Here is a 19,940-nt window from a genome sequence, read left to right as displayed (position 1 = left end):
TCCCACTGTGACCTCTCTATAGATAATATGTACTTTGGAAACTGTCATTCTGTATGGGTTCATTAAACCTTCTTTGATATTTACATGGCCTATTGAGAAGTTCTCTGCGCAGAGTCAGTTTGGTCAAAATGTGAAATTTTTCCTCCTGAACAAACACAATGGTGTGGAGTCACTTTACCATAAACAAAGTCACTGCCATTTCATATAAAGCTACGGTCAAAGCCTCTGTGGGCAGCGACTGTGAATCAAATATTCAAATCCTGCATTTTGAAGAATTCTTACCCCTCCTCTTTTTTTTCTCCTTGACTTATTGCTTGTCGGTCGAGTGTCTGAAGCACCGGGCTTCCTCTGCTATTCAGCCCGAGGAAATGGGGCATTGGAGTGATGACAAGGAGTAAGAATCATATCTGTCTGAGCACACTCCTCCACCTATTTAAAGCAGACCTCTTTCAACTGCGAAACCAGGATAGAGGAGAGAAAACACATTAGTAAAATAGGCAGAAAGCCCAGACACAAAAGCCAAATGATTTATTATAGCTTTCAGCAGGAATACCTGCAAGAGGAGTACAGGCCCTCAGGTGCTCATCTGGCAGAGTTTAGATGAGGATAAGAGTTGGTGGTGAGAGACAATACTGAATGAAGAGCTTGGGGATTTTTTTGGCACTTGGTTGGAAAGCAGACATTGTTGTCGTCCTCACAGGTGGAAATATGAGGGAATGCCAGTGGTGTCAAAAGTACACACATTTGTTACTTAAGTAGAAGTATAGATACTGCAGTTTAAAAACACTCTGGTAAAAGTTGAAGTATCAACTTGACCTCTTTACTCAAGTAAAAGTGAAAAAGTATGTGCTCCAAAACCTACTTAAAGAATAAAAGTATAAAGTAACCAAAAAAAAAAAAGGGGGTAGATGCCACTATATGAATTGAAAGCTTAATTTAAAAACTGATTCATTCTACATGTGGCCCAAGACCTAAAACCCAACGTTATCCCCCAACACCACCTGCACGCAAATGTTTCAATTCTAGAAGCTCTGAAATGCAATCTGGGACTATTCCAGGCAATAAACTGCAGTGAGTGCAGCATCCATTTAGTGAAGGAAAAAACAAAAAAAAAAAACCCACAACTTTCCTTATTCAAATTCATTCCAGTAGTATTCTGCTCTTACTAGGATGCAGCAGTTTTCTAGTTTGGCAGAAAGTTCTGGAGAAAATCACTGAAGAAATTAACACATTGAAAATATGGTTTGACCGAAACAAACTGTCATTAAATAAGACAGGGATGAAGTGGAGGTGTAAAAGTCACTAGGTGTTCACAGGAAACACTTATTTATGTATGTATGTATTTATTTATGTATGTTCATTGTTAGTTGCTTTTATATTTTCTGTTGTGTTTCTATTCAGGTTCTTTTTGCCTCTTTCTCTAAAATTGTATATAATAATCATTAGATTATTAATATATAAAGAAAAATAAATTTAAGAAATATTACAATTTGAAAACAAATGCACCCGAACGTGATGAGAGCTGCAATTGCTTAATGCTAAGTTTTAACATTGAAAATGCCATAGACATGCTAAAGCGTTAGCATCGCTCCCGTTTTTAAGTTATAAAATACATCTATCAGCTGTTTCAGAAGACCATAACAGGTCGGTTTAACATAGAAAAGGTAAATAATACTCACAGAAGTATGCTCTTTAGGGTTTTACCGGGGGAAATTAAGCGAAAGAAAGAAAGAATAAACGAAGCAATAGGTCGAAGCATTGCTTCAATCTGCGAACCACTGCTTCGATTGGTTCACGGTTCAAAAGTTGATTACAGGCGCACATGACGTATATATACATATATAAACATTAAACTGAAGCCAAGAGTAACGAGGCTGTTTGTTTTAAAAATGTAAGGAATAGAAAGTACAGATACTTGTGTGAAAATGTAATGAGTAGAAGTCAGAAGTAGGCAGAAAAATAAGTAATGGAGTAAAGTATAGATACCTAAAAAGTGTACTTAAGTACAGTAACGAAGTATTTGTACTTCGTTACTTGACACCTCTGGGGAATGCTGAAGGATTTTGGGATATTTCTGCCACATCAAACTTGTTTTCTGAAACATGACATGTTGTTGACTCACAGGCTGGTGACAGGTGATCTCAATAATTAGGTCATCCACCTGCCTGAAGAGTTGAAATACAATCAGCTGATTTATTTGGAAGATTGAACAAATATGTGGCTGGACTTTTATTTTCTGAAGCCAGAGTTTTACACCTCTGGTGAAAGGGAAGAGGTCTGAGGGGTCCTTCATGGTTAACGTCTGAAGAGGGCACACACTTACGCTATTGTTAGAGTTAGAGTTAGGAGAAGGAGAAGATTACAAATAGCAAAATAAAAAAAATACCCATGTCACGAAAAGCAGGCGCTTTTCGTGACAGGGCACAGAAAAAAAAAATGTGAGGTTGGATCTTCACACATAGCAGTAGAGGGAACAGGGTTGATTCCAACTATCCATTTGGTTACTTTTTAGCATGCTCTCAACTTATACTGTATATCTACTGGATGAGCCCTTCAAGTCACCACCCTGAGGGTTTCTGAAGAGTGGGTTTAAAGCTCAAATGTATCCATCCATCCATCCATTTTCTTCGCTTTATCCGGAGTCAGGTCACGGGGGCAGCAACCCTAACCCTAACCCGCGCAGACCTCCCGATCCACACACACCTCCCCAGCTCCTCTGGGGGAACCCCAAGGCGTTCCCTAGCCAGCCGAGAGATGTAGTCCCTCCAGCGTGTCCTGGGTCTTCCCCGGTGGCCTCCTCCCAGTGGGACGTGCCCAGAACACCTCTCCAGCGAGGCGTCCAGGGGGCATCCGGAAAAGATGCCCAAGCCACCTCAACTGACTCCTTTTGACGTGGAGGAGCAGCGGCTCGACTCCGAGCTCCTCCCGAGTGACCGAGCTCCAATGTAGCTTTTCCAAATTTCACAATCTTGGCACTGACTGCTTAACTCCCAGCCAACCAACAAATGGTGTGATCAGATGAAATAAGTCTGAACACGCTCACATCTCTGAGTTACCAAACAAGCTATATCTAACAGACTAATCTTGGTTCTGGTGTTCAGTGTTGGTTCAGTGATTTCCATGACAGGTGGCTTGGGAGCAACTGTGAAAAATTATGACTGACACATTGCTTCAGTCACTGTGGAGAAACAGTGGCAATAACATCACCAAGCTATCAATACTTGCTGATTAGTACTAACAGTACCAATGTACAATTTAAATAACTGCTTTGATGGTCTGATAGTACAATTAACCACACAGCAAGCACCATATTAACTGAAATATTTGTATTAAAATGCTCAGAAAGGACACACAGCATCAAGCAGACAATGCAATCAAGGCACTGGGCCCACTAGCAGACTACTTGCCACTAAAAATGACAAAGCCCTAAATCAGGCCAAAAAAAATAGCTTAAACTGATGAATAAATGGTAAATGGACTGCATTTATGTTGCGCTTTTCCATCTAGTGCAGCAGATAACAGAATATTTACAGAGGAATCATTCAAATCTGTAAACAAGCACCAAAGTTGGCACAAATACTCCTTAGACATTACTCTTTTGAAAAAACTGAGTATCCACTTGAATTTTCAGTAGGCGGCCAGGTAGGGGTCAATTGAAGAATTACACAGGGGTCAAAATTTTAAAATGTTTCAATCATATTGAAAGCTATACCACATTATTTGTCTGATCACAATGATACCTAAAAGGTATAGTTTGGACTATCTATGACTAAATGTTATGGAGTTATGGGGTAAAAACAGCAAGAATGGTAACAAAGGTCAGCATTAGTTTGTACAGGGGTCAGATGTTAAAGTTGGTCTAAATATTGTAAAATGTGATGCAAATTATTGGTTGAGTTAATAGGGTTTTAAAAAGGAATAGTTTGCATTATGTATCATGCTTAGTTATCATGTTACAGAGTAACATATGTCACATGTCATAGAATCCAATGGACGTCGACATTGCTCTACCTTTACCTTGCAGACCAAGCATTCAACACAGTCAAAACTATTTCATTTATTGATCCTATTAGTTCAACCAATAATTTGCACCACTTTTTATCAAAATTGGAGCAACTTTAACTTCTAACCCCTGTACAAACTGAAATTGACCTTTGTCACCATTCTTGTTGTTTTTACCCCATAACTCCATAACATTCAGTCATAGATAGTCCAAACTATACCTTTTTGGTATCGTTGTGATCAGACAAATAATGTGGTATAGCTTTCAATATGATTGGAGCATTTTTAAATTTTGACCCCTGTGTAATTTTTCAATTGACCCCTACCTGGCCGCATACTGAAAATTCAAGTGGATACCCAGTTTTTCAAAGGAGTAATGTTTGAGGAGTATGTGTTCCAATTTTGGCGCTTGTTTCCAGAAATGAACAATTGTTACAGTTATCTGCTCCACTAATCTGCATCAGACACTCAAGCACTTTACAAGTAATACCTCACATTCACTCCGATGTGAGGGTGCTGCCATACAAGGTATCCATTACACACCGGGAGCAATAGGGGATTAAAGACCTTGCCCAAGGGTCCTTAGTGATTTTCCACTTAGGCTGGGATTTGAACTGAGGATCGTCTGGTCTCAAGCCCAATGCCTTAACCATTAGACCATCACTTCCCCTAAATGCTGAGTTTTATAAATAAAAAAACACCCCAGGTTATGAACATGTTTATCTCTGTTATCAAGTTGGAGAATTTAACATGGGGGTCTATGAGGAGTGGCTCCCTTGAATGAAGCCAGCCATTGGTGGCCATTGCAGAAACTGCAAGTATATGATTAATTTTGCCCCACGTGCACGATGCTATCAAAATATGGATTGGAATGTTTTTGGGTGTTGTTGGAAGGATGCCCTCTAATAAGTATTCCATGAGTTGTTTTTATTTTTTTATTTCTTCTCCAAAAAAGCCAGGGGCAATGTGTCTCCATCAGACAATAACCTGATTTTATCTCCTGTTTGACATAAATGCAACAAACTAAACCACTTTCCCTCCAGCGTGTTTTTCTTTCTCTGCCTTGCTCTACTGGGTCGATCTCGTTGGAAAACTACTTTGCAGAAAGACGACATCTGGAATCCTTGGGTTCCACTGCTGTTCATTGTGATTGTTTATGTTTTGGGACCGCTTGCAAGTCTAATCTTGTCATGTTTTATTAAGACCTGTATTAAAGAGTCTGTAGAGAAGAGGCCGTGACAGACCTGCAAGATACCACTGCGGGGAGTTCTGTAATCATAACACAAACGTACTGCAGAGCCATTGTCAGGACGTTTACCGCATGTACTCCAGTCACGGCCTCTGATATGAACCACAGACATGGCAACCGGCTGGTTAGGCAATGTGCTCCATTCAAGGTCAGTGAAACTGCCAAATCTCAGACATGTTATTGTAACATTTTGCACACACATCCACTACATTACAAAGTAAACAACATTAAACACAGTCCAAAGGGCAACAATTTAACCCCGAGTGCATTGCTACCTCTGTTGTGAACTGTTTATTTCTAAGAAGAAGGTTTGCTGTACGTAATTGCATCTGACGGAGTGGCTGTGACAAGAAACCACACAAAGGCATTATATGCTCATACACTGGAAAGAAATGTACATTTGTCAGCATTGTGATTTATTTTGCCTGGGTACGGTAAACAAGGCGAGACAGGCGAATCCTTCCCCTCTGAAACCAAGCATATCAGACTGGATTCCTTCCTTCTCACATTTCATTTTTTATTTCATACAGCCCATTTGAACAATTGTGCTATTATGGCAGTGTAAATAGACCTTTGCACTGGGAAAGACTTCAGGAATGCTGATGATGTGAAAGTTGACACGATGTTGGCTGCAGGAAGCCACCTTCTCTCCCCCCAATTTATTGTAGATTGTGAACCCTGTGATGGGTATATATTATTTACTGCCAATCATCTGCATAGGCTGTCACCAGATGATTGGTAGAAACATGTATTAGAGCATAAATTGTGTATAATGACCAGTTTTGAATTGGAAATATGTGCCATATATCTTTTATATAATTGTCTTCCGAATGAAGATTTGGGGTTGAGCAATTCTCTAACAGTTTGTGTTTGTGATTCAGTGTAAGCAGCAGCTCTCACTTTGGCAAAATAGTTGTGTCTACTGTGTTCTAACAGCAAAAAGGTAAATTGCATACTTGTTTCCTGAGGCCAGGCTTGTGTTACAGGAAGTTTTAATAATTTAGCAGTCCTATACTGTCTTGCTCATTCCTGGAGACTGTAGCGTGAAGTGGATGAGAGGTCATGATGCCTGGATGGGATTGCAATCCATCTTTACTTCCCCCAGCACAAGGCTGGTACCCATTTACAGCTGGGCAGACTGGAAAAATGCAGATGAAGTGTTTTGTCCAAGGATACAGACAGGCACCGTAAATCGGACACACATAGAATCGAACATCGATGTATATGTCAGAGAGCACAACTGGAAACTGTTGTTTGTTTGTACCCAGTCATGTCAAGCCATCCACATCACAGTTGCTTTCAATATTTTCACAGTTGTGGATGGATAAGTGAGGATTTTCATTTTCGGAAATGCAAGTGTCACAGATGTCTTTAAAACCATCCCTAACTGCAGCTTTAACCATAATCCAACGGAAAAACAGAAGAAAAGAAAAGGAAAACCATTACTTGAGTTCAGCTCCATCAAGGTTGGGATTGAGTTTCTGCCCGCATTGAAGGGGTTTATGTGTCTTGGGGTGTTTTCCAGAAATGATGGTAAAATTGAATGAGAGCTCATTCAGGTGGACTACGAATGTGGAGGTGAGATTCACCCATGGAGTAGGAGTATGTCATTCAGAAAGAGTTCAGAGTGGAATTGCAGTTCCTTTGCAATGAAAGGAGGTAGCTGGTATGGTAAGTGTTTCATAGGATGTGTCTTATTAGAGTTGAAGTTGGGTTTTGGAGTTGGAGTTTTATTGAGCATGTCCAACTATGAAGAGATCCGTAACACCCTAATTAGGTGATACAACCCATCTAGTCTGAGAACATGGATCTCACAAGGCGAGCCAGTGGACAAGCAAAAACACATACTTGGGGTGTATATGTTACCACCAGCTAGCCTTCGATAAGATCTATCTATCTATCTATCTATCTATCTATCTATCTATCTATCTATCTATCTATCTATCTATCTATCTATCTATCTATCTATCTATCTATCTATCTATCTGTCTGTCTGTCTGTCTGTCTGTCTGTCTGTCTGTCTGTCTGTCTGTCTGTCTGTCTGTCTGTCTATCTATCTATCTATCTATCTATCTATCTATCTATCTATCTATCTATCTATCTATCTATCTATCTATTTTTGTTTGTTTAGGTTAAATATTGAATATGAATGTCATGCACCATGTTATCACCCAGAACTTGTTAACCCTTTTTGTGGCTGCCTGTGCTATGCATTCCCACGCTGCAGGCACATTTTGTGTCCCAAAGGTGAGACAGGGTCACAGAGGTTAATGAGAACTAGAGTCCGCAGTCGCACTGAAAAAAAATGTATTTAATTAACGCAGACCATGTTTAATTAATTAATGCACTCTGTGTGCCAGTCTGGATTGTGTGATACTGTGCCTTCATGTCTGCAGAATTTGGAATCTGGAACATAAGGGATATGTTTAAACTTTAAACACTAAACTAAAATAAAATCATAATTTAATTTCTGATGACCCATTTGCTTTCAGAACTATTGGCTGATGAAACCATTCGCTCATAGAATCAAAAATCGTTTACAGCTGCAGGTGTCTCGTCTGCGTGGAGAAGGTATTTGGAATCCACTCAAAGTTAATAATTTACTTGGAATCCTCTCAAAGCTATCTATCTATCTATCTATCTATCTATCTATCTATCTATATATATATATATATATATATATATATATATATACGAGGGCTGTCAATAAAGTAACGGTCCTTTTTATTTTTTTCAAAAACTATATGGATTTCATTCATATGTTTTTACGTCAGACATGCTTGAACCCTCGTGCGCATGCGTGAGTTTTTCCACGCCTGTCGGTGACGTCATTCGCCTGTGAGCACTCCTTGTGGGAGGAGTCGTCCAGCCCCTCGTCGGAATTCCTTTGTCTGAGAAGTTGCTGAGAGACTGGCGCGTTGTTTGATCAAAATTTTTTCTAAACCTGTGAGACACATCGAAGTGGACACGGTTTGAAAAATTAAGCTGGTTTTCAGTGAAAATTTTAACGGCTGATGAGAGATTTTGAGGTGAGACTGTCGCTTTAAGGACTTTTCACAGTGCGAGACGTCGCGCAGCGCTCTCAGGCGGCGTCATCAGCCTGTTTCAAGCTGAAAACCTCCACATTTCAGGCTCTATTGATCCAGGACGTCGTGAGAGAACAGAGAAGTTTCAGAAGAAGTCGGTTTCAGCATTTTATCCGGATATTCCACTGTTAAAGGAGATTTTTTAATGAAAGACATGCGGACGGGTCCGCGCGTCGGGACGCAGCCGCCGCGACGCTCCGCCACAGGAAAAACACCTCTGTTGAAAGCCTTAAGGACAAGTTGGAACATGTCCTGCCTGTTAAACAATTTCTCATATACTCACTCCACTGAAAGCCATCAAAAGCCGCCTGGATTTTACAAATGGTTATCAACACGGAGGTGTTTTTCCTGTGCCGCCGCACCGCGCCGGCTGCGTCCCGACGCGCGGATCCGGCCGCACGTCTTTCATTAATAAAATCTCCTTTAACAGTGGAATATCCGGATAAAATGCTGAAACCGACTTCTTCTGAAACTTCTCTGTTCTCTCACGACGTCCTGGATCAATAGAGCCTGAAATGTGGAGGTTTTCAGCTTGAACAGGCTGATGACGCCGCCTGAGAGCGCTGAGCGACGTCTCGCACTGTGGGAAGTCCTTAAAGCGACAGAATCACCTCAAAATCTCTCATCAGCCGTTAAAATTTTCACTGAAAACCAGCTTAATTTTTCGAACCGTGTCCACTTCGATGTGTCTCACAGGTTTAGAAAAAATTTTGATCAAACAAAGCGCCAGTCTCTCAGCAACTTCTCAGACAAAGGAATTCCGACGAGGGGCTGGATGACTCCTCCCACAAGGAGTGCTCACAGGCGAATGACGTCACCGACAGGCGTGGAAAAACTCACGCATGCGCACGAGGGTTCAAGCATGTCTGACGTAAAAACATATGTTTTTCCACGCCTGTCGGTGACGTCATTCGCCTGTGAGCACGCCTTGGGAATGAGTGGTCCCGCCCCCTCGTCGGATTTTCATTGTCTGGAAATGGCGGAATGAAAAGGACTTTTTTTCATCAGAATTTTTTCAGAAGCTGTTAGAGACTGGCACCTGGAAACCATTCGAAAAATTTATCTGGCTTTCGGTGAAAATTTTACGGGCTTGACAGAGAATAAGGTCTGTTAGTACAGCTTTAAGGACCCCTTTAAGGATGCTCGGCGCGCCGCGCTCCGAGCTGCGATGACGCGGCACAAGCAACCGGACCATTTCTAAACGGATGGCTCTGTGGATACGAGACCATCGTGTGCTCTATCTCTGGTTATCACAAGAGCTGGACATCAGCTATTTTCCGGCAGATTTCACTTTTAACAAGAGATTTTGTCATGGAAAGCCGCGCGGAGGCTTCGCGCGTCACGACCGATTCACTTTGGAAGCGAGACAAAGGAACACCTCCGTTTCGGCGTGTCAGAGGACAAGTTTGGACATGTCCAGCTCTCCACAATTTCACTGATACTTACTGGACTGGTAAGCATTGAAATCCCAGATGTAAAAACATATGAATGAAATTCATATAGTTTTTGAAAAAAATAAAAAGGGCCGTTACTTTATTGACAGACCTCGTATTCTGCACTCTTTACCTGTATTAATTGCACCTGTTTGAACTTGTTACCTGTATAAAAGACACCTGTTCACATACTCAATCAATCACACTTCAAGCTATCCACCATGGCCAAGACCAAAGAGCTGTCTAAGGACACCAGGGACAAAACTGCAGACCTGCACAAGACTGGGATGGACTACAGGACAACAGGCAAGCAGCTTGGAGAGAAGGCAACAACTGTTGGCGTAATTATGAGAAAATAGAAGAAACACAAGATGACTGTCAATATTCAATAACCCAATAACCAGCAAAAATCTATTTAAGCATAAAAATTCAAAAAGAAAAAATAATATAGCACCTTCAACTGCACCACAGACTAAAACAGTTAAATGTGGTCTATTAAACATTAGGTCTCTCTCTTCTAAGTCCCTGTTGGTAAATGATATAATAATTGATCAACATATTGATTTATTCTGCCTTACAGAAACCTGGTTACAGCAGGATGAATATGTTAGTTTAAATGAGTCAACACCCCCGAGTCACACTAACTGTCAGAATGCTCGTAGCACGGGCCGGGGCGGAGGATTAGCAGCAATCTTCCATTCCAGCTTATTAATTAATCAAAAACCCAGACAGAGCTTTAATTCATTTGAAAGCTTGACTCTTAGTCTTGTCCATCCAAATTGGAAGTCCCAAAAACCAGTTTTATTTGTTATTGTCTATCGTCCACCTGGTCGTTACTGTGAGTTTCTCTGTGAATTTTCAGACCTTTTGTCTGACTTAGTGCTTAGCTCAGATAAGATAATTATAGTGGACGATTTTAACATCCACACAGATGCTGAGAATGACAGCCTCAACACTGCATTTAATCTATTATTAGACTCTATTGGCTTTGCTCAAAAAGTAAATGAGTCCACCCACCACTTTAATCATATCTTAGATCTTGTTCTGACTTATGGTATGGAAATAGAAGACTTAACAGTATTCCCTGAAAACTCCCTTCTGTCTGATCATTTCTTAATAACATTTACATTTACTCTGATGGACTACCCAGCAGTGGGGAATAAGTTTCATTACACTAGAAGTCTTTCAGAAAGCGCTGTAACTAGGTTTAAGGATATGATTCCTTCTTTATGTTCTCTAATGCCATATACCAACACAGTGCAGAGTAGCTACCTAAACTCTGTAAGTGAGATAGAGTATCTCGTCAATAGTTTTACATCCTCATTGAAGACAACTTTGGATGCTGTAGCTCCTCTAAAAAAGAGAGCTTTAAATCAGAAGTGCCTGACTCCGTGGTATAACTCACAAACTCGTAGCTTAAAGCAGATAACCCATAAGTTGGAGAGGAAATGGCGTCTCACTAATTAAGAAGATCTTCACTTAGCCTGGAAAAAGAGTCTGTTGCTCTATAAAAAAGCCCTCCGTAAAGCTAGGACATCTTTCTACTCATCACTAATTGAAGAAAATAAGAACAACCCCAGGTTTCTTTTCAGCACTGTAGCCAGGCTGACAAAGAGTCAGAGCTCTATTGAGCTGAGTATTCCATTAACTTTAACTAGTAATGACTTCATGACTTTCTTTGCTAACAAAATTTTAACTATTAGAGAAGAAATTACTCATAACCATCCCTAAGACGTATCGTTATCTTGGCTGCTTTCAGTGATGCCGGTATTTGGTTAGACTCTTTCTCTCCGATTGTTCTGTCTGAGTTATTTTCATTAGTTACTTCATCCAAACCATCAACATGTTTATTAGACCCCATTCCTACCAGGCTGCTCAAGGAAGCCCTACCATTATTTAATGCTTCGATCTTAAATATGATCAATTTATCTTTGTTAGTTGGCTATGTACCACAGGCTTTTAAGGTGGCAGTAATTAAACCATTACTTAAAAAGCCATCACTTGACCCAGCTATCTTAGCTAATTATAGGCCAATCTCCAACCTTCCTTTTCTCTCAAAAATTCTTGAAAGGGTAGTTGTAAAACAGCTAACTGATCATCTGCAGAGGAATGGTCTATTTGAAGAGTTTCAGTCAGGTTTTAGAATTCATCATAGTACAGAAACAGCATTAGTGAAGGTTACAAATGATCTTCTTATGGCCTCGGACAGTGGACTCATCTCTGTGCTTGTTCTGTTAGACCTCAGTGCTGCTTTTGATACTGTTGACCATAAAATTTTATTACAGAGATTAGAGCATGCCATAGGTATTAAAGGCACTGCGCTGCGGTGGTTTGAATCATATTTGTCTAATAGATTACAATTTGTTCATGTAAATGGGGAATCTTCTTCACAGACTAAAGTTAATTATGGAGTTCCACAAGGTTCTGTGCTAGGACCAATTTTATTCACTTTATACATGCTTCCCTTAGGCAGTATTATTAGACGGTATTGCTTAAATTTTCATTGTTACGCAGATGATACCCAGCTTTATCTATCCATGAAGCCAGAGGACACACACCAATTAGCTAAACTGCAGGATTGTCTTACAGACATAAAGACATGGATGACATCTAATTTCCTGCTTTTAAACTCAGATAAAACTGAAGTTATTGTACTTGGCCCCACAAATCTTAGAAACATGGTGTCTAACCAGATCCTTACTCTGGATGGCATTACCCTGACCTCTAGTAATACTGTGAGAAATCTTGGAGTCATTTTTGATCAGGATATGTCATTCAAAGCGCATATTAAACAAATATGTAGGACTGCTTTTTTGCATTTACGCAATATCTCTAAAATCAGAAAGGTCTTGTCTCAGAGTGATGCTGAAAAACTAATTCATGCATTTATTTCCTCTAGGCTGGACTATTGTAATTCATTATTATCAGGTTGTCCTAAAAGTTCCCTAAAAAGCCTTCAGTTAATTCAAAATGCTGCAGCTAGAGAACTGACAGGGACTAGAAGGAGAGAGCATATCTCACCCATATTGGCCTCTCTTCATTGGCTTCCTGTTAATTCTAGAATAGAATTTAAAATTCTTCTTCTTACTTATAAGGTTTTGAATAATCAGGTCCCATCTTATCTTAGGGACCTCATAGTACCATATCACCCCAATAGAGTGCTTCGCTCTCAGACTGCAGGCTTACTTGTAGTTCCTAGGTTTGTAAGAGTAGAATGGGAGGCAGAGCCTTCAGCTTTCAGGCTCCTCTCCTGTGGAACCAGCTCCCAATTCAGATCAGGGAGACAGACACCCTCTCTACTTTTAAGATTAGGCTTAAAACTTTCCTTTTTGCTAAAGCTTATAGTTAGGGCTGGATCAGGTGACCCTGAACCATCCCTTAGTTATGCTGCTATAGACGTAGACTGCTGGGGGGTTCCCATGATGCACTGTTTCTTTCTCTTTTTGCTCTGTATGCACCACTCTGCATTTAATCATTAGTGATCGATCTCTGCTCCCCTCCACAGCATGTCTTTTTCCTGGTTCTCTCCCTCAGCCCCAACCAGTCCCAGCAGAAGACTGCCCCTCCCTGAGCCTGGTTCTGCTGGAGGTTTCTTCCTGTTAAAAGGGAGTTTTCCTTCCCACTGTAGCCAAGTGCTTGCTCACAGGGGGTCGTTTTGACCGTTGGGGTTTTACATAATTATTGTATGGCCTTGCCTTACAATATAAAGTGCCTTGGGGCAACTGTTTGTTGTGATTTGGCGCTATATAAAAAAATTGATTGATTGATTGATTGATTCCTTGGTCTAGGGTTCCATGCAAAGTCTCTCCCCATGGGGTAAAGATGATTCTGAGAAACCTCAGAACTACATAGTATGACCTGGTCAATGATCTGAAGAGAGCTGGGACCACAGTCGCAAAGATTACATTAGTAACACAATACGCCATCATGCTTTAAAATCCTGCAGGGCAGCAAGGTCCCCCTGCTCAAGCCAGCACATGTCCAGGCCCATTTGAATTTCTCCAGTGGCCATCTGGATGATCCAGAGGAGGCATGGGAGAAGGTCATATGGTCAGATTAGACCAAACTATAGCTTTTTGGTATCAACTGTACTCACCATGTTTGGAGGATGAGAACAACTCCAAAAACACCATCCCAACTGTGAAGCATGGGGGTAGAAACATCATTTTTGTAGGTGCTTTTCTGCAAAGGGAACAGGACCACTCCACCGTATTGAAAGGAGGATGGATGGGGTCATGTATCGTGAGATTTTGGCAACTAACCTCCTTTCCTCAGTAAGATCATTGAAGATGGGTTGTGGCTGAGTCTTTCAGCATGACAATAACCCCAAACACACAGCCAGGGCAACTAAGGAGTGGCTCCATAAGAAACATTTCAAGGTTCTGGAGTGGCCGAGCCAGTCTCCAGACCTGAACTCAATAGAAAATATTTGAAGGGTGCTGAAACTCAAAACCTGAAAGATCTGGAGAAGATCTGTATGGAGGAGTGGACCAAAATCCCTGCTGCAGTGTGTGCAAACTTGGTCAAGAACTACAGGAAATGTCTGACCTCTGTAAGTGTAAACACAGGTTTCTGAACCAAATATTAAGGTCTGTTTTTCTATTGTATCAAATACTTATTTCATGCAATAAAAAGCAAATCAATTATTTAAAAATCATGCAGTGATTTTCTGAAATTTTTTTTTTTTTTTTAGATTCTGTCTCTCACAGTTGAAGTGTACCTAAGACAAGACCTACAGACCTCTCCAGTGTTTGTAGGAGGGAGAACTTCCAAAATCGACAGTGGATCAAATACTTATTTGCCTCACTGTACTTAAAATCCCTCTTAAAAAAAATGCTGAACCAATTGCATTATTCTGTGCATTATCCTGGGGTTTCCTGTATTTCTAAGTAAATTATTAATGTATTATTTTGTGTTGTTTTTATCCTTTTTTAAAAGTATACCACCCCTGAGCTATCATTTTATTAATTACAGTTTAAATTTGGGGATTCATAATATCACTTTGTTGAGCTTTGTTTTGATTATTATTATTATTATTATTATTATTTTATGATTGTATTTTCTTCTTGATAGTATGGCCAAAACAGATGGCTACCTCACTGTCTGCTGTAATTAACAAAACACCTGAAAGCATTTTTCCTTACCTACTCACCATGACGTCTGTAAGCCAATTGGCCTGTCAGTCAACAGCCTCTACAAGGATGTCTGTATGTTTCTTGAGCATGTCATCTCCACTAGGGAAATCAAACCAAGGATCTTCTGGTTTTGAGCCCATTGCTTTAACCGCAAGACCATGTCATCCCTCTCATTTTTATAGCTGTATAAATTAATTGACCATTATTATTTTTATAAGTTCTTAAAGCTGCCTGACATCATAATGATAGATGTCAGGTGAGGATAGTTTACCTGAATCGTATAATGTCTCCCTCAGTGCTTTGATCTTGGCTGGCCATCCCCATGCTCACATTAACCTCCAACTAAGATTGTAGTAGAGACCAGCCTAAAATATAAGTACGTAAGAAGACACTGTTGTATTTTGTCTTGCTTTCTTCTTCCTTTGTGTTAATATTCTTGTTTCATGATTTCACATCTACGTCCTATCTTCCACATTTAATGGGTGGACTTTACAGTTCAGCAAGTTAAACATGATGATTTGTTCAGTCGTGGCTTTTAAGCACCGGTCTTACTGTATGTTGTACCTGCCTGAAGGACAACCACAGTGTAAATCCTCTCCCAGGAGGAAGGAGATTCAGGATGTGGCTTTGAAGGAAAGCAGAACTGTGTGTGTGTGTGTGTGTGTGTGTGTGTGTGTGTGTGTGTGTGTGTGTGTGTGTGTGTGTGTGTGTGTGTGTGTGTGTGTGTGTGTGTGTGTGTGTGTGTGTGTGTGTGTGTGTGTGTGTGTGTGGTCCTGTTAGTGGGCTGGAAAGTTATTTTTAAGTTTTAGCTAAATATTTGCTTTGCCTTCAAGTTGCCAGTGATGGCTGAAAACTGTTTAAGCACAGAATCTAACACTGGTTGAACACTTGTGAAAATGAAGACTAATGCTGCAGTCGCACTCGAAATTAAAAAAAATTAAGTGTCTTACTGTGTTGCTAACGTGGACTTAGTTACCACACACAAATATCTTGCATCAAATCTCCTTCAGTAATTGTTTCTAGTAAAGGGTATAATCCATTGTTGATCTATTATACAGTATATGCTACATATCTAAACTAGCCTGTTTGTTGTGCCAATGTAGCAGGCAAGGGATAGCTTAGCTTGTGAGCTTCCTCATGCAGTTTTGTGCTTCTTGAAGAGAATGTATCACTGACATTGAATTTCTTTGAACGTGGTCTTAATTATGATATATTATGGTGCATATATTTAAGCCATTTTCCATTTTTTTCAGATGCAGTAGCATGATACTAGGCCTTGCATCCTGGTTGTATGGTTCACAATGATTTATTAACATTATTTCTTAACAAAGTGGCAACATGAATATCTGTGAAAGGCTTCTCTGGAACAGAACATGCCCAAACATGACATTTTAAGATCTTGCAACCCCAAGATAAATGCAGCTCAACACAAGACAGTCTCATGGTTAAACCGAATGGAGCTTCAGCACTTTTGTATTATGTCACTTTTGGGGCACCTTTAAAGAGAAATCGACTTTTAAAGAACCTTAGCCACATGAAAACATTGGACCTCATTCACAAATATCCTCTTATGAATCTTCTTAGATTCCTACTTAAGCTATCGCTTAAGTACAGCTTAAAACGAGGTTCTTTAGAAAACTCTACGTCAGATTCATCAACATGTTCTTAAACCGCAGAATTGTTTGTATCTGTGTTTCCATCTCCTTGTAAACTAAAAGCACATGTCTGGTGAGCCTAATTAACATATGATTAGCAAAAGTAACAGCCCATGCACTATTAGGAGTGCAACAACACCCAAATCCAGGTGGACTACACAGAGTACAAGTCGAATGCAGGCATAAATCCCCCCACCCAAAAATAAAAAAGACAAGGAATAAAAACAACACAGCACGAAACCCCACACTGCTGCACCCGAGGTCTGGGTAGAAAGCAAGCAGGGTTCCAGAGTGCAGATGGCCCTCTTTTTACCATCTGATGTCTCCTCTTCCTCAGCAGGGGCACAAATTCAACCTGTCATCCTTTATTACCTCCGCCAAGGAGGTTATGTTTTCGGTCACGTTTGTTTGTTTGTCTGTCTGTCAGCAGGATAACTCAAAAGGTTTTGAACAGATTTTGATGAAATTTTGTGGAGTTGTTGGAAATGACAAGAGGAACAAGAGATTAAATTTTAGTGGAATTGTTTAAAGGATTCTTCACCATTGCGGGATAGGGGGAATTTTGACATTCTAGTTTCTAACTCCACAAAAACAAGGCAGAAAGGCTTGAAAAAAATTAGGGTGTAACATAGTCAAATGTTCTATCAAACAACAAAGTTTGGTGATGATCGGACCTCCGCGCGTCTGTCTCAATGTGCCGAAAAAGTGCTGATGTCCACGTCTTTTCACAATTCCTGTGCTAGTCAGACGACATCCCGAATAAAACATAGCATCCAGTTTGGAAATGAACGGCACATTCCACTGTTACAGGAGTTTTTGTCATGGAAAGAGGAGCGGAGGCTTCGCACATCGCAGCGGTGGTGCATGGCGCACAGCAACGCCATGATGAAGCCTCACAGGACATGTTTTGGCATGTCCAGGCACATCCACAATTTCTCGGATACTCACTCGATGGAAAAACCACCGACAGCTGTCTGAATGCCATCTCAAAGCCATCCTGTGAGACCAAAACGGAGGTGGTTTTGTCTCGCTCCAGTAGCGAATCCATCATGACGCGCGAAGCCTCCGCTCGGCTTTACATGACAAAATCTCTTGTTAAAAGTGAAATCTGCCGGAAAATGGTTGATGTCCAGCTCTTGTGATAACCAGAGAAATGGCACACGATGGTCACGGATCCAGACAGCCATCCGTTTAGAAATGAAATGGTCGTTCAGCCTGTCGATGGCAGCTTCGGAGCGCGGCGCGCCCCACAGCCGCTGGGGGCCGTCCTTAAAGCGACAGTAACACTCCTTATTCTCTACCAAGACCGTAACATTTTCACTGAAAGCCAGATAAATTTTTCTAATGGTTTCCAGCTGCCAGTCTCTAACAGTTTCTGAAAAAATTCTGATGGAAAAAAAGCCCAAATCATTCCACCATTTCCTGGCAATGAAACAACGATGAGGGGACCACTCCTCACTCAAAGCCTGCTCACAGGCAAATGACGCAACCGACAGGTGTGGAAAAACTCATGCATGCGCACAAAGGTTCAAGCTTGTCTTACACAATCACACGTGATTCAAATCCATATGGTTTTTGAAAAAATAATAAGGTCGGATACTTTTCTAATAGACCTCGTATATATATATATACATATATATATATATATATATACATATATATATATATATATACATATATATATATATATATATATATATATATATATATAGTTAATATAGTTTGGTAGCACTGTATAAACATATGATATCTCAAATGCACCTTTAAAATAGACTGATTTATAGCTTACGCAAAACACTTTGGAATAAATTTACAAAAGCATAAATACTCAAAAATGTGCAAATTAATTCCCACATTCCTATATATCAAAATAGCTGTCAGTCAAAATAGGATTCAGCCTTTCGACTGATCCTCCAATCAATGTGCACAAGTCCAGTGTCCAGGCCCACCCACAGCTCCATTCATCCCCAGCGATGCTAAACGTCTGTGGACAGGACAAAATCGTGGCATTTATCCAATGACTGTTGAGTTTTGAGGTAATGAAAAAACTGTTCCAGGCAGTGCCATTGAAGTGAATGGACGCTCGACTTCTTCAAGCAAATGCACTCACCACAAACCATATGAGAAAAAGATTCATGAGAGGTTAACAAAATAGTCAGTCAATTTGTGATAAGTAGCTGATTCTGAATGAACTCCTCTTCAAGATGAACGTGTTCTAACACATTTGTAGTCAATGTAATGTTAACAAACTGTACATATTTGACCACTTAATTTTTTGACAATTTAGGGGAAGCTGAGCTTCCCTTGCAGTCTTACAGAAATCGCCTCTGCTTGCGATGTGAATTTGTGTCCACGGTCCAATATGATGTCCAAGGGTATGCCATGCAGCCGGAACACATGGTGGACCAGGAGGACAGCGGTCTCCTGGGCTGATGTCAGCTTGGGCAGGGCCACAAAATGTGCTGCCTTGGACAACAAGTCCATGATGGTGAGGATGGCAGTCATACCCTTGGAGGTAGGGGGAATGTGACGTAGTCTAGGCAGATGTGTGAGTCCAGATGGTGACTGATGAGAAGACTTACTCCGGGTGCAGATGGTGCAGGCATTGTAGTCAAGCACATCTGCCTGGACTGAGGACCACCAGAAGTTGTGCTGAAGCAGCTGGAGAGTTCCTTGTATCCCAAGGTGACAGGCAAGAGATCCACCTCAAGGATCTGAGTAAGTCTTCTGGGCCTCCCAGACGACCCTCTCGATATCCCAGGTGAGGGCTCCAATCACCATCTGTTTGGGGATTATATTATCCGGGGATGCAGTGCGGTCTTGAAGCGAGAATTGACAAGACAGGGTCTGTAGGTGAGTGAGAAGTTAAAATGTCCAAAAAACAATGACGACCTGGCCTGTCTGAAATTGAGTCTTTTGGTAGAATGTATGTAAGCAAGATTTTTATGGTCAGTCCAAACAACAAAGGGAACAGACGCACCTTCTAGCCAATGCCTCTGCTTCTTCAGTGTGGCCTTCACAGCCAGGAGTTCCCAGTTCCCCATATCATTATTCTGCTCAGCAGGAGTCAGATGCTGAGAGAAAAGGCACAAGGGTACAGGTGTTTGTCACCCTCAGCCTGCTGAGAAAGGATGGCCCCAATCCCAATGTCGGTGGCATCAACCTCCACAATGAACTGACATTCTGGATCGGGATGAATGAGGATGGGAGCTGTGGTACAGTGAAAGGAGTCTTGGATGAGATGAGTTTGTGGAGCGGTGCTGGCTTGGCTGAAGCTACAGACAAATCTGTGAAAAAAATTGGCGATCCCTAAGAATTGTTGTAATCGTTTGATGTTCGTGACAGTGGGTCAATTGGACACAACAGTAGTTTTAGAATGG

This window comes from Thalassophryne amazonica, chromosome 8 (genome assembly GCF_902500255.1).
Source record: "Thalassophryne amazonica chromosome 8, fThaAma1.1, whole genome shotgun sequence".
NCBI lineage: Eukaryota > Metazoa > Chordata > Actinopteri > Batrachoidiformes > Batrachoididae > Thalassophryne > Thalassophryne amazonica.
This window is presented reverse-complemented; position numbering follows the sequence as displayed.